General features: G+C 41.4%; 1 protein-coding gene across 1 annotated transcript in view; it reads right to left on the bottom strand.

Moving 5' to 3' along the window:
- Positions 1 to 13,734, bottom strand: part of RNF144B (ring finger protein 144B) — a 48,323-nt gene extending 34,589 nt beyond the window's left edge. The window contains exon 1 of the mRNA XM_088533384.1: positions 13,400 to 13,734. The gene's annotated coding sequence lies outside the window, so the exon portion shown is untranslated. The remainder of the gene's footprint in view (positions 1 to 13,399) is intronic.
- Positions 13,735 to 14,022: the final 288 nt, after the last annotated feature.

Below are 14,022 nucleotides of genomic sequence, written 5' to 3'. Positions count from 1 at the left end.
GTAGAACCAGATGTGGCTATGTGACAGCTATGGGGGCTTGTTTTAATTCCTCTGGCAGCCCAAGCCCCCAAGGGTTCAGCTTTGCTCCCATTCCCATCCTCACCCATCCTTCTCTCCCACCAGGATGTGAGAGCAAGGTAGAGGTGCTCCCTTTGGAAAGCACCCTGTGGAAATCTCCAGCAGGTAACACAAAACAAACATGCTGGACCAGAGAATCCAGCCACCAAAAGGGCCTGGCCTGGCTGACCTCACCATAGCCTTAATCACTCCAGTGAGGTTCAACAGGGTTAGAGCTCCTGAAACAGCCAAGCCACCTCCCTGCACAACCCCTGCAGGTCGCATCCTGGCCACCACCAAGAGCACCCTTTCCATGATCCCAGAGGAGCCAGCTTACCCATAAACAGTTCTCCAGGAGAGGCTGGCATAGGCAAAGCCTTTCTGTTTGCAAACGAAATCTGTTTGTCAAGGTTATAGTAGATGCATGGCCTACTTGGCCTACTCCTTCGCCCACAGCAGCCCAACAAAGTGGTGCCTGCTTCAGTCTACGAGAACTGCTGCTGATGCTATTGACAAGGGAAGTTTGCAAGCAAAGGTTATGAAAAAGAACAGCTCTATCCAACAGCAAAACCACTTCAAAGAGAAATCACACCTAGAGAACCACGTTCATACACTGTGATCATAACAGAGAGCGGAAATGATGGGCAGAGGGAAAAAAAATAGTCTTTTCTCCAGTTCTCACCCATTACTCCTCTTTACCAACACCTCAGGACACTTTGCTCTGTTCCAGGGCTCCTAAACCATCGCTCCAATCTTCCTACACAAGCAAAACTAAGTTTTCCATACACTGCAGGGAAGACATGAATCTCAGTTGATGCAATTTTATGGCTTTCACTTTGCTAGGCCTAGTCCCACAGGCTATCATTAGTTAATTATACATCTATCAGCTGTCTTTACAGTGGATTAAAATTCCTTCTGTAATTACAGATGAGTTGCCAAGAGTCTGTTGAAAACAACACCTTGGATGCATCTGTTTTGCAAGGGAAGATGAGGACATTGAAGAATCATTTGACACAAAGAGTATCCCATATTTAGATTTTATTCATAAAAAAACTAAAAGTAAATGGAAAGTCTCTAGGAAAAAAATGGACCCTTATATGAAATACATTTCTAATCACTAATATCTTCCCATTCATGCTCAGTGTTCACACACAAAAGTAGTTCACTTAGGATAGAATCCCCAGTAAAGCAATAAATGTACCATTAAAAGTTGAGCAAAACAGAATATAGTGCAAAACCCCTCACAAGAGCTCCACTGAACAACAATAAAGTCTCATGAAGTGTTATGGAATAGGGATAAATACATCTCACAGACACTCTAACCTGGGATAGGATACTAGACTAAATTCTGCATCAGTAAAAAACAGTGGCAATGAAGTGACAGACCGGCTCCACTGGCTGTGTAACAACTCACAACCTGCAAAAAACAAAGCTCTGAACGTTCCCATCCTTCTGTGAGCTATGGACATGCACACACACACACAGATGACATTCCTTTTACATTGCACATGACTTCCAGGAAATGGGACAAGTTTCCTCAAATTGTATGCCCCCCACCTTGTAAGGAAAAGCCCTGTGAGAATAATTCTCTTCTTTCCATGTCTCTGATATTAACTACATTGGTGCTATAGGATAAGGCATGAGAGGTAATTTGAATGGGTGTGGATGAACTAGATGGAGTCATGAACCAGAGGCAGTGAGGGTGAGAAGGGGAGCAAAGCTGAACTTAATCTGCAGGGAGAACATTCACTGCACGGTCACCAAGAACGCAATCTGCCGAGCGCTCAATGCTATCAACGTTTCTGCTTTGTTCAACTGCCTGCAGACGCTTCTGCTTTGTCTCTGGGAGGTGGCAAAGCTTCATGCTTTCATATAGCACTGAAATGTGCCAACAATCACCATATGCAAGAAAACGTAGAAGTATACCCAAAACGTAGAAACACTAGCAGGAAAATAGCAGAGCTTTTGAGAGTAAAAGAAAAAAGATACTGGAGAAAAAGCTAGTGGGGACAGAATTTCTTCACCTCAGTGGCTTCCATCATGACACCGGGCTATCCAATGTCTTGTTTCAGAAAATACTGCCTGACAGCAAATATCCCCTACGTCTGCTTCGGACACAGGAGTCACTTGTGGCAAATTTCAATACCAGTGCCCTAAAGTGAAGACTCTTAGCCACCACAAATATGCCAAATGAACTATATTTATTCCTGTGGGTACAGGAAGGAACAGGTTATAGTATGGCCACTCCACATCAAGAGGTGAGACGGACATATACATCCCCCCCGGGAAGGGTTTCCAGTGTCTATACCATTGAAGACCTCTTCAAGGTACTCACTATTCACATGTCCAGGACAGATGTTCCAGACCGCATCCTCAAGTGCTTCATGGCTAGATGTTAAAAATTGATGTAACCTAGGGCTAAAACATGCCTTGTGAACCTGCACAGCAAGGTAGCATCCTTGACACGATCATATAAACAAGCTTAAGACTCACCTAAGTTTGCCCAGCCAGGTGGCTCAAACCAAGATTATGAGGCACAAAGAACAAAAGTTCCTCTCTGTGTAATGGAGCAAACAAGCCACAACTACCCAAAACTGCAGCACCCAAAGGACACTGCCTGTTTTTGCAATCAAATCCTTGTACTTGGCTTAAACAAACATGTATAAACGTGACCTTCACTGGTTAGAAGCATCACGAAAAGTCATGAAAGCCTTCTGCACTGCTGCTGGAGGAGAATGAACAGACTATATTCAGCATCATAGTCATTTTTTTCATTTTTCACATACTGCTTCAATAACAACAACATTTCTTAAGATAATTCAAGCCTTGTGTTTGCAAACAATTCTGCTGAAATCGGTTTAGTTTATGCTTTTAGCTCTATGCTGAGGTTAAGGAAAGTCAGCAAATGCTCACTGCTTTTCTCCAGGAAATACTCACTGGATGAAAAGTTTGCTGTGTTTTTCCCCTTGTTAACGAAACCATCAGTAACACAAAATAGGTGACACAGAGCAAGGTGTTTTTCAGGGGGGCACTCAGAAGTTGCATTTACACGGCAGAACACACGGCTCTGCAATACTGAGGGGAGATCAGGTTACTCTGGCGCTTCAGGGGAAGCGGGGGAAAGCGCAGAGCGCTCTGGCTTCTCGTGCCTCACAGCCGGCAAACCTCCGGGATACAACACGAGGCCCTGAGAGCAACCAGAGCCCAAGCATCCTCCAGACCCTGGTCACCCTCACACAGGCGGCTTTCACAGAAGGGATCCATGTGACACCTTCCCACTACTGCAAAGTCAGGGAGGAAACCAGGGATGTATCCCAAGAAGAGGGATGTGCCGTGTCTAGCCCAATTACCCTGTGTGCTGGTGTGCCCATCCTGTGGGATCCACCCATGATGAAATAAATTCAGTTTAATGTGAAAACTACCTGAAAAAATGTAAGTGTTCATAACCAATGCTAAAAACCAGGACTTTGGGGAAAAGGAATAATTAGAGAAAGATTTAAAATATAAAATAGATTAGTATTATGGGGTCAGATAACAGAAGATATAAGCTGAGCTATGAAACTAGGACATGTGAAGACAGACAACAGAAACCTACACAGTACTTGCAATTTGACAAACTATCATCCTTAACAGTTTTAATTACAAATCCTGGGCTGACCTGTCTCTCAAACCAAAAATTTCAAAATTCATTTTAACGGCTGCTTCTCTAAAATCATCAGTTCTGCAAAAAGAATTGTTCCAAGTCAAGCACACTAGTACTTTTGTGATCTAATCAATTGGACCCTAAACCACGATGTATACATTTCTCTTTCCTGCGATACAGAGGTACCCATCTAGTCCATAAAACTTCAGTGTATCAAGCACCAATTCTGCTAGGCTATAAAATATACAATAAAAGCTCCAGTTTAGGACAACCTCCATATTCAAAAAGGACTTTTAATCACTTGTTCAAATGTTCCCGTGTATCAAAGTCTGAACATTTTTCCATTTTGCAAGGAGATCATGGACAAGTTACACAAGTGCTGTGGTCTCAAAAAAGCAATGAGATCCATGGATGAAAGGTCTAATTTTAAATACATTTTAATATATTTGGAATTACTGTTTAACATCTATGCCTTAATGCAGCAAGCAAGCCAATGACCTGATTACAAGTATGTATAAAAGAGACCAAATTTTGGATTACCATAAAATGTTGCTAAGCTGAAGTATTAGAGAGGATAAAAGACATTCAATATGTGTTCTCTTTGAGCAGGGCTTAAAGAAGTCAGATGTATATTTTTTCATGACAGCCTTTTGCACTGTATTTTTTTTATTATTTTTAAGGAAATTTGTTTAAAGAACAAGCAGCCTAACTAAACATGCTGTCTGGCACACAAGAATATACCGAGCAAGTTTTTCCTCACTTGTTTTCCCTGGAATGACTGGAAAAAGTATAAGCCCCTGAGCTACTATTCAAGAAGCACTGACCTTGTGAAGTATTTTCATATCATGCTGGAAACCGAGAAAAAATAAAAATAAAAATAATAAAAAAAAAAACCTCTTTGAAAGGAATGCAGTTAAGTGAGAAGGATCTTGAAGGGAAAAAAAAAAAAAAAAAAGTGAGTTATTAGACTGCATTAATTAAAGATATCATCCGAGTTCCTGCCAGGTATTTTTAGAGTAACATTTTCAGAGGCCTGAAGCACTTATTGAACAGCTTCCTGAATCTCACATGTACTGAATAATTCCAAAACATTCTAATAATGAAAAGGTTGTTAGGGCACATGGAAACCACAACACTCCACACCCCTGCCAGGCACTCTTGTAGGACAACCCTGCCTCTCCACTGTACTGCAGGATAGAAATAACTCAGAAACTTCGGAGCACCAGATCCGTCACTGCAGCTCCTAGCAACTCCATGCCAGTTTCTCCTTGGAAGGAAAGGCCCTTGCAAGAGGACCATGGATATTATCTGAATATAACAAAAATCCCCCACCCCACCCGCAACTAGATGTGACTCATTGCAATTACAGGAATGCTTTATGTGTTTCCTTGCAATACTACTTTGGAAAAAATGAGTAAAAGAAGAAAAATAAAAGTGAGTTCTGTTCTTTTTTTCCCTCCATTCCTAAAAAGCAGAGGAGTCAAAAGAAAGGGAATCCAATTGCTAGTGGTAAAATAAGTGCTGTTACTCTCAGTTAACAGACTGCTAGGAGAAATTTTTTCAGGTTGCTTTCTCATAAACTCTGGAAAAGAACTAATGCAGTCTGCTAGTGACCCAAAGCGCATAAATAAAGCACGGCATCTGCATCTTCAATCCTAACACTAAACACAACGGCAGTATTCACAGAAACAAGCCTTTCTGTGGGTGATAAGGTCATATCACAGAAGCCACCAGCGTCACCCAGCTCTCCTGGAGCTGTGCTTGACCTAGGACATAGCTACATCGAGGATACAGCACAGCTGACGTGGGCAGGCCTGAACACCACGGACCGAATGCTCCCTGCAGCAGACCCTGCAGCACACGAGCCTTCGGCAAGCTCAGGAACACCAAGCTGGGCACAACCCAGATGCATCCAACCTAACATGCCGGAGCAGCCTGATGGGGCAGCTCGCTTGCAGCAGGATATCCTTGTATGCCTGGCCTCCCAGACGGTCAAAAAAAAAAATCCCCTAAGGTCCTATAGTCACCCAGACAGACATAGAGCTGTGGAGTGCTGATCAGCACAAAATGCAGTGAACCAGACAAGCTGCTGCTCTACAAGAGAATCTCAGCATTAAGGATTTCCCAGTATTTCCAAAACACAAAGAAACAACAGAATTTACCATGAGTAATTTCAAGTACTAGTTACCAGAGTAAAACTAGACTCTAAAGCTTATCTAAATAACAGCACCATTCCAAATGATCTGATGTAACATCTGTTAATGATAAGCAACAGGGATTTTCCATACAAATTGCGTTGGTGTACTTCACTTGTAACTTCCTGTTGACAAAAGGTGTCACAACACTACTCAAAAAAAAAACCACCAACAAAAACAATCACTCTTCACAACATTAACGACAAAAACAAATGGTAGGTCCTGTTTGTTGACCACATGAACTCTGTAGGTGTAGCACAGTAAAAGGAGTTGGGTGCCTGCGAAGTCAAGCGAGTTGGCAATTTGGCTACATGTCCTAGCAGAAACAGGAATAGGAAGCTTTGATACAGAAAAATGAAACATTTATTTTTGTTAACTGGGTAACAAAACCTTGGGATAACTTAGCTCCTTGGGCTGGAATGTTTATAGCTTAGATTAGGTTGTTTTCAGAAGAGATTTGTGACACTAGCCTCTTCTAACACCAATGATTTTTATGATATTTGAAATTCATATTGTTAAAGCAAAAGCAACGTAACTGAATGTGACAGAGGGATCACTTCTATTTGTTTGCTCATAGCATGTTTTCTTCTAAGGGCAAACCACTTAGGCAGGTGGGTTCCTCTGGCAGGAGATGGCTCCTCTTTCAGGAGCCACCAAGGCTGTGCTTGGAGAGAGCAGTGCTCTGGCTGCAAGGCTGGGCAGGCAGGGAGCCCAGCTCCGACAGCCCAAGAAAGCAGAGACCGGAGCCAAAGCCCCCCTCAAAGGGGACAGCAAGAAACCTCTTAGGACCAAAAAGTGTACAGAATTTGACATACTCCAAAGAACTCCTGGGCCAATGAAAGAAGTTCTGTGTGGAATAGCAGGATATATTACAAATGCTTAATGTAACACCATATATTGAAAAAATAACATATCCGGAAGAGAAAGGAAGTAAACTCTAGCCCCACAAGTTTCTCTCTGCTCACCCTCTCAATAGACAACTTGACTCTTCTCCTTTGCCACCTACCTGCCTGAAAAGCAATGAGTGCAGCACGCCAGGGCCCAGCTTTTCGGAGCAGTCTGGCATTTGAGCCTCCATTTACGCTACCTGTTGCCCCAGCTCATCCCCACCAGCTCCAAGGGGCAGCGCTCGAGGTACCCACCTCATTAAACAGGATGCTGGGAGTCCTGGGCACTTGCAGCCTCCAAGAGGCTTTGCACACACCCTGCTAGCAGAAGCTGCAAATTGTGCTAGAATAACATAATAGCTTCAATTGCTATTAGCCTTGTACTCCTGACTAAGCTTAACAGCTACATATTTTTAAATAGCCCATATGTGCCCATTTTATATAAATAAACATGCTTAACAGAGCATGATCTTTTTTTTGCTCTGAATCTCATTAACTGCATGAGAGAAACCTTTTCTTAAAGTCAAAAAGCTTGACAGCAGCTCAGCAGCAAGGCTGGGCTGACAGCACTGCAATGCAATGAGGTCTCACTGCTTTCTCATCCTCTCCCACCTGATTTTCTGCATCCACTTTCTGTCTCCATGTTTCTGGCTTTAAGCACACACAAAAAGGCTTTTCAGTATCAAGTACAGTATCAAGCACAAGGGACACAGTATGTTTCTAAGGATCCTATGCAGCCCCTTAGAAATCCAGATGCCATTGCAAGACAAATAATTGTAATTAAAAAAGTGTGCATCAAATGGACTGGGAAGTCTCCAATTCCCATTATTCCTTCTCTCCAGCTCCAATTTTCAACCTTTATTAGAGAAATAACCTCAGAGGAGAATAGAAAGTTATAAACATGTAAGATTGCAGCCTTGAGATCCTTAATATTTGTAACAATTGTCTAGTCCCTACAGGATCTCAGCCAACAAAGGGTAAGCCCTGCCAATGGGAGTGCTCCCAATGGCTCCAATGGGTTTCCTTAAGTGATGGAAGATAAGCAACTAGGAACAGTTGCAGGAAGCTGCCCTACCTCCAGGCACACAGAGAAGGAAAAAAAAATAGATTTTTTTCTAAAAAAAAAAAAAAAAAAGGCATCTAGAACTTTGTACTGAAAAAATAACCTCATAGCTGTAAAGGGAAAATCTTACAGAAACTAGAGTTTTCTGGTAGAGTTCTTCACTTCTCCTCTACTGTCCTGCCCACAACCGCATGTTTGCCTCATTCCTTGGCCCGTCATCCCAAGATGTGGGAAGCTAAGGCACCAAGGGGGTTGAAATTGGTCAAGCCATGTACACTACTTGGGTATTTGTAATAAAAACATTGGCCAATTAAAACAAAACGCTCTTACAGCAGTATCAGCTAAACTTTATATATATGGCTTTGACTTCACTCCTGGCACACTTGTGACCTTCCTTCCCACAAATGATCCCTGGAGAGTGTAGATGGGGACTCTCCACCACTGAATTCATAGGTGGAGCTCTGAATAGGCCAAGAAAGTGTAACATAGAAGTTTTGCACAACTGAGATGATACAACAAGTTCCTTCGGTCCTGTAAGTGTTACCTTAGCCCTGTACCATGGAAATGCCACCAGGAAGGGTTCAGCGGCCAGCCAAGTCCTTCACTCTCAAAGGGCTTCAACTGGGTGCCATAGTAAATAGCCCAGAGGATCAGATAGATTTCCCTAAAAGAAAAAGACTACATTTTCCCAAGAACTACAGTGACTACATCTTTGTAATCTTCTTTGGTGTGGGGTAAGGAAAGGGATGGGGGAAAAAAAGACGACCTCATTTTCCTTTACCTTCCCCAAACCAGCACTCATCACAACACTCCCAAAATTAAACACAGGCAGAACATATGAACCTTCCCATCCACTACTAAGAAGTAACCAGTATCAGCCCATGCTTCGCAATTTCTGCTTAATCCTGGAATTTTCTTTGCATGCAAAAGATTAGCCTATATAGCAGCTCTCACTAAATGCATCTTTTTTTTCAACATACATAGAGTTTTAGAATAAGTAGTTTTGAATGTTTTGCAGCTATACATATATGCACGTGTATATATATACACACACGCACACATGCAAAACCAAGGAATTCATCCCCAAGCCAGTGATATATATTACATAAAAGCATAAGTAAAGGCAGCCTCAAAGAACCCATTTCAGCCCTTGAATATATGGGTACAGCTCTTCTACTGCAATGACTTCTCACCTTTTGCAAACATCCAGTACACATAAGGATTTTCAGATCTGCATATTTACTCATGGGCAGTTTGAGGACACAATATCTTGTACAACTGAACATGAATATCAAAGCATGCGTCAGGCACCCAGACAGAATGCACTCTTTGAGTAATGACTTGCATCTTGCATTTTCCCTCCTCTCCTCTTTATACAGCAAAGGAAAAAGGTAGAAAAGCTCACGACACAGCCCTTTTCAATTAAAGGGGAGTAATGTGAACATGACAGTACAATGGTAATTTTCTCCATCTTGTAAAAAGTAATCCTGTAGTCTGTTTATGTCTCCTAATCAGCACTTCTCGTCTATGCTTCAGAGAAGGAGGCAGCGTGGGGAACAACTCCTTTTCCTGGTGTGTCTGCCATGAGTGGGTGCAGCACCACTCTGATGTGCTCCAGCATGCACAAACCCACACGCGCAAGCTGGACTCTTCCAAGGCAATGTGCTGGTGAGAGCTTTCACAAACAGCACCTCTCGACTCCATCATCCTCACTGACATCAGCTCCAGACCAACATAAAAAAAAAAAAAAAAAGATTTTTCCCAGTTCTGGAGCCCTATACATAGTCCCACTCTGACTCACTCTATTGGCCCTACTTAAGGCTTTTGAAGTCTGTCAGAAGCGTAAAGTGTTTCTCCAGGTTTCATATAAACATGATTAAAAAAAAAAAAAAAAGTCCCTTGAATGCAACATGTCTGAAACTGCCTTACTTGAGGAAGATTAACAATTCTGCAGATTGAGCCAGATTCACATGGCTCAGATTATTGTACCTACTGCTGGTTGTCTTTGGGACTTGGGAGGCACTAACTCTGTCAGATATACAAGACACAAGAACACTTTTAGGTTCCATCATCAATTGGTGAAAATTCCAGTCAAGTTAAAACTGCACTTGCAGACACCAAAAATTAAAGAAAAAAAAGAAAATCAGGTAAGGTGATGGCATTTCTAATCACAATACTTGTTTGACTCCTGTGCTTAACCAAGGGATTTTCCTCCAGAGGTTGAGCGGATTCCCCTAGAAATACAGTAAAAACCACCTGGGTCTTGGGCAAACCATAACCTTTTCTCTTTAGTGAAAGAGAACAAGGGAAACCAGAAATGGGGAACAATTATGTCATTGTGGGTAAGTATCTGTATATGCAGAGAGATCTAAGAAACTGCATTGTTAAAATTTCATGTGTGGCTATGCTTTTCATTTGGAAGTGTGCTTACAACATACTTAACCTAGTTGTGCTCTCATGCTTTGAAATTTCCATTCTGCTGTGCTGCAGTCAGTTCTGCTTCTCACAAAAGGAAAGAAGTTGGAGAAGTCCCACTTCAATAGAAAGAGCAGGATAAGGTCCTTTGTAATTTGATATCTTACCTTGTTTTTTTTAATGAGTGTTTTAATATCTGCTACTAATGATCTATTTTATGAATATGCCCACTCAGTTCCCACTGAACTTAAACCATGTGCAAGAGTCACAGAAAGTTTACTGAATACTATTTTCTTACTGATCAGCACAAAGTTATTTGGCACAAGCACCTCTGTAAATATTTGTCCAAGACTGGGTAAATTTACAGTGTTCGATGGCCCTCAGACCTGTTCTTCTCTGTTGAGTGAGGAGGATCATAGTCTAGGACAGGAACTCAGAAACAGAAAATGAGAGAAGTCAAGCTTGGTATCACTGCTCCCCCTCAGGAGCACTGTTCTTTTTTTTTTTTTTTTTTGTTCTGCTCCCCTTCACAAAGGGAAAGATTATCATTTGTAAGAGATTAAATGAACATAAGTTTATTCTTGGCTCTTCCAGGTAATAAAGAAAGTTTGTGAAGCACATTACACATGTCCTGGTTTGGCACAGGGAAGCTGGCAGAAGAGAGGGTAGTTGTACCCACCTCCTGGGGAAGCACACAGGCCAAGGGAACACATTTGGGATTCTTCTCAATCTCATGAAAATAAAGGTCTGTTTTGATATGTGCAAGGAAGTCCAGTGGACTCGGTTCATGGTGACATGGGCAGCCTACCACAGTATTTTGTTCATATGTGTTTGTGACATCCCAAGATCTAAACATGTAATTATGGTCTCAGGCTTCTCAATACTACCAGCCCAGGAGATATTTATGGATATGGTATGTATGATCTATAGGCATTGTGTACTTTGAGACAAGTACATACAAGGAAGCTCTGTGCTCTAGAAGGGGGACAGGAAATCTTTTAGAAGTTTAAGCAACTCAAAGCAACATACTTCACTGGGACTCACCACTAAAAGTCACTCAAAAGTCTGGACAGGGTGAATTAGAAGAATATGACTTAAACTAATGCCATAGATAATGTCAGAGGTGTCTAATGAAGCGGGAACTAGGTTAAGTATTATCATGCTTGTTTTCCTTTAAAATGTCTCACTTCTTTCCACAGCTGCATTTTAAACTTATTAAGATGATAGTAAGCACAAATTACTTTCCTCCACCAACAGAAAGTAAAGGCTGGGTAACCACTTTCATGGTATTTATTTATTTTTATACAGCTTAAGAAGCATTAGGTAAGAGTGCAGTCCAAGCTCTCTCATAAGAGAGAAAAAAAAACCTCAATATTATTGGCCATTTATATTATTAACTTTTACTCCGATGTATACCACTACACAAACGAAAATCACTAAAATGTCACCCGGTGCAAGAAAGAGGACAGTAAGTAGCAGCAAGGAGTATGCAGAATACAGTTCAACGTGGGGAGCATAAACCTTACAGCCAAATGCTATTCCTGTGTGATGCTCAGGCAGGTTTCCATGCCCTTGGGAGAGCAGACAGCACTTTGTGTTAAATATTCCCACCATACAGTAAGATGCATGGGACAAAAGGAGTCTGATTCTTGTCACACTGGCTTGGCCTTGGAATAGCTCCAGTTTACTTTGAAGAGGAATACCTCCCACTTCACTGCAGCTTTAGACACTCTGCAAGCACATTCTTCTTAATATATAACTGAAAGAACTGTTTCCAATGGCATTAAGTACAGCAATCCCCTTGTCAGTGTACTATTCCCCTCCAGCGTAGCTGACATTCACAGAGATAAGTGTTTCAGTCGCTTTCATACTATGACAACAACCCATACACCCACTCAAATTTCAGGCATGGACAAGTCCTAAGCAGGAGGGGAAATGGGCCAATGTATTTGTTTTGGAAAACATTTAACAGCAGGATTTTGAAACTTCAGTTTCCAGAAATATTGGTATTCCAGTCCCAAAGCTTGCCCTTAGCTGAGAGCATTTTGCCCTTCAGTCTGAGAGTAGCCAGGCATATCACATTACTGCGCCTACTCACAGGCAGTTGTAAAGCTGCACAGCAGTATTTCAGTCATGGCCTATATCTGCACTAAAATTCACTTCAAAAGCATTCAGTGTCTATTTATGAAGAGGATGGGAAGTTACGCTACACTGTTTCCTTAACTATAGTCCTTTTAAGTATTTTACTATTTATATTACCCCATGAAGGAGGACATTTGGTATAATTATAGGAAGCAAAATATCTTTGTATTAAGAAAATACTCAGGCTTATAATAAACCAGAGTGAAACATCTTTATTACTGAAGCAGTCTGGTACTGAGAAGGTCTGATAAAGGGAAAGCAGTATGAATGTGCTGGTAAACACACAATTCTCTGTTCTATTTAGTGTTTAAAAAAAAAAATCCATGTTTGGAAACAAACATATTGTACCTTTTGAACATGCTTACTTAAGCTCCTAATCTGCTCAGTTTGGGGTTCTGAAGTACACATTAGCAGAGCAGGGCATTTTTGCTTTCCACTATCAGCAGCACAAGACTGAGCCATAAGAAATGCCTTTAAAGCAGGAAGAAATCCATGCATTTCAAACCCTGACTCCCCGCAGCTTAATCAAATGTGTTTTCAGTATGAAGTGAATTCTTGTATTTAAACTACAACAGTTACATGACTGAGAGTATGCCATCTTAGTAACTGCTTTTCACACAGATACATCTTAATACTGCAGCATTTTCAAACATTTCATACAGATATTGCTTTAAAAGTTACACTGACAAAATAATTTTTCCCCTTTTGGAAAATACTTGATGACTATTTAATTTTCAGAGTCTCTCATGGTCTAGATTCCCATATTTTTTTTGTCTCAGTCCTAAGCACCACACAGTTAAAGATTTTAGCAACCCACATGTAACATTTATTTTAGCTCTTTAATCAGACTATTTCTTACCTTTGCTGTTAACAAAGCCTTTTCTGTTTTCTTCCATTGTAAGCAAATGCTGGTTTTCTGTTGCTTTGCCTTTTTTTTTTTTTTTTTTTTTTCTTTTAAGGAAAAGAAACACAGAGAGAAAGCTGTATTCCAACATACCTTGAAAGGAGGGTAGCATGCACTCCCAGCTGTTTGACTTTTCAGTAGCTTCCCTCACATTTCAGTGCTCCCAGGAATCATGTCACGAGCACTGTAGCTTACAACCAGAAGCAGAGGCAGATTTCTCTCGCACACCCTTTTCCTCTTCTCCGTGTATCTGACAGCTGCACACTCTTTAGGACTGCGACAGGACTTGCCTCCCAACCCTTTTGCCACTTTGATAAATAATCCCCTCCCTGCTATTAAGAGCATGCTGCCATTATATCTTAAAAGCACATCGCAGCTTGCATGCAGTAGCTGTGAGAAGGCTGCATTTATTTATACAGGAAGCTTGAGAACAGCACTTCCTACTTCCCATCTGAGTCTCAATTCAACTGCAGGTGATTACTTAAATCCTGTCGCATTCCAGCCAACACATACCCTAGCCTTCCTATTTTAGACACCCACCCCGCTTTTAATTTTAACTCTCACCTGACCCCTGAGAAAACAAAACTGAAAGAGAGAAAGTACTAGATGTGAGACGCATAAAATGCCTCTCCATTGACGTCTAACCTGTTTTTAGGATGTTGTTGACTTCTGCTTATCTCCACATGTGAAAAATGTGATCTAAAAGAAAAGTGATT

This window comes from Tinamus guttatus, unplaced genomic scaffold (assembly GCF_059628265.1).
Source record: "Tinamus guttatus ecotype Peru unplaced genomic scaffold, ASM5962826v1 Tinamus_guttatus_pri_ptg000497l, whole genome shotgun sequence".
NCBI lineage: Eukaryota > Metazoa > Chordata > Aves > Tinamiformes > Tinamidae > Tinamus > Tinamus guttatus.
This window is presented reverse-complemented; position numbering and strand designations above follow the sequence as displayed.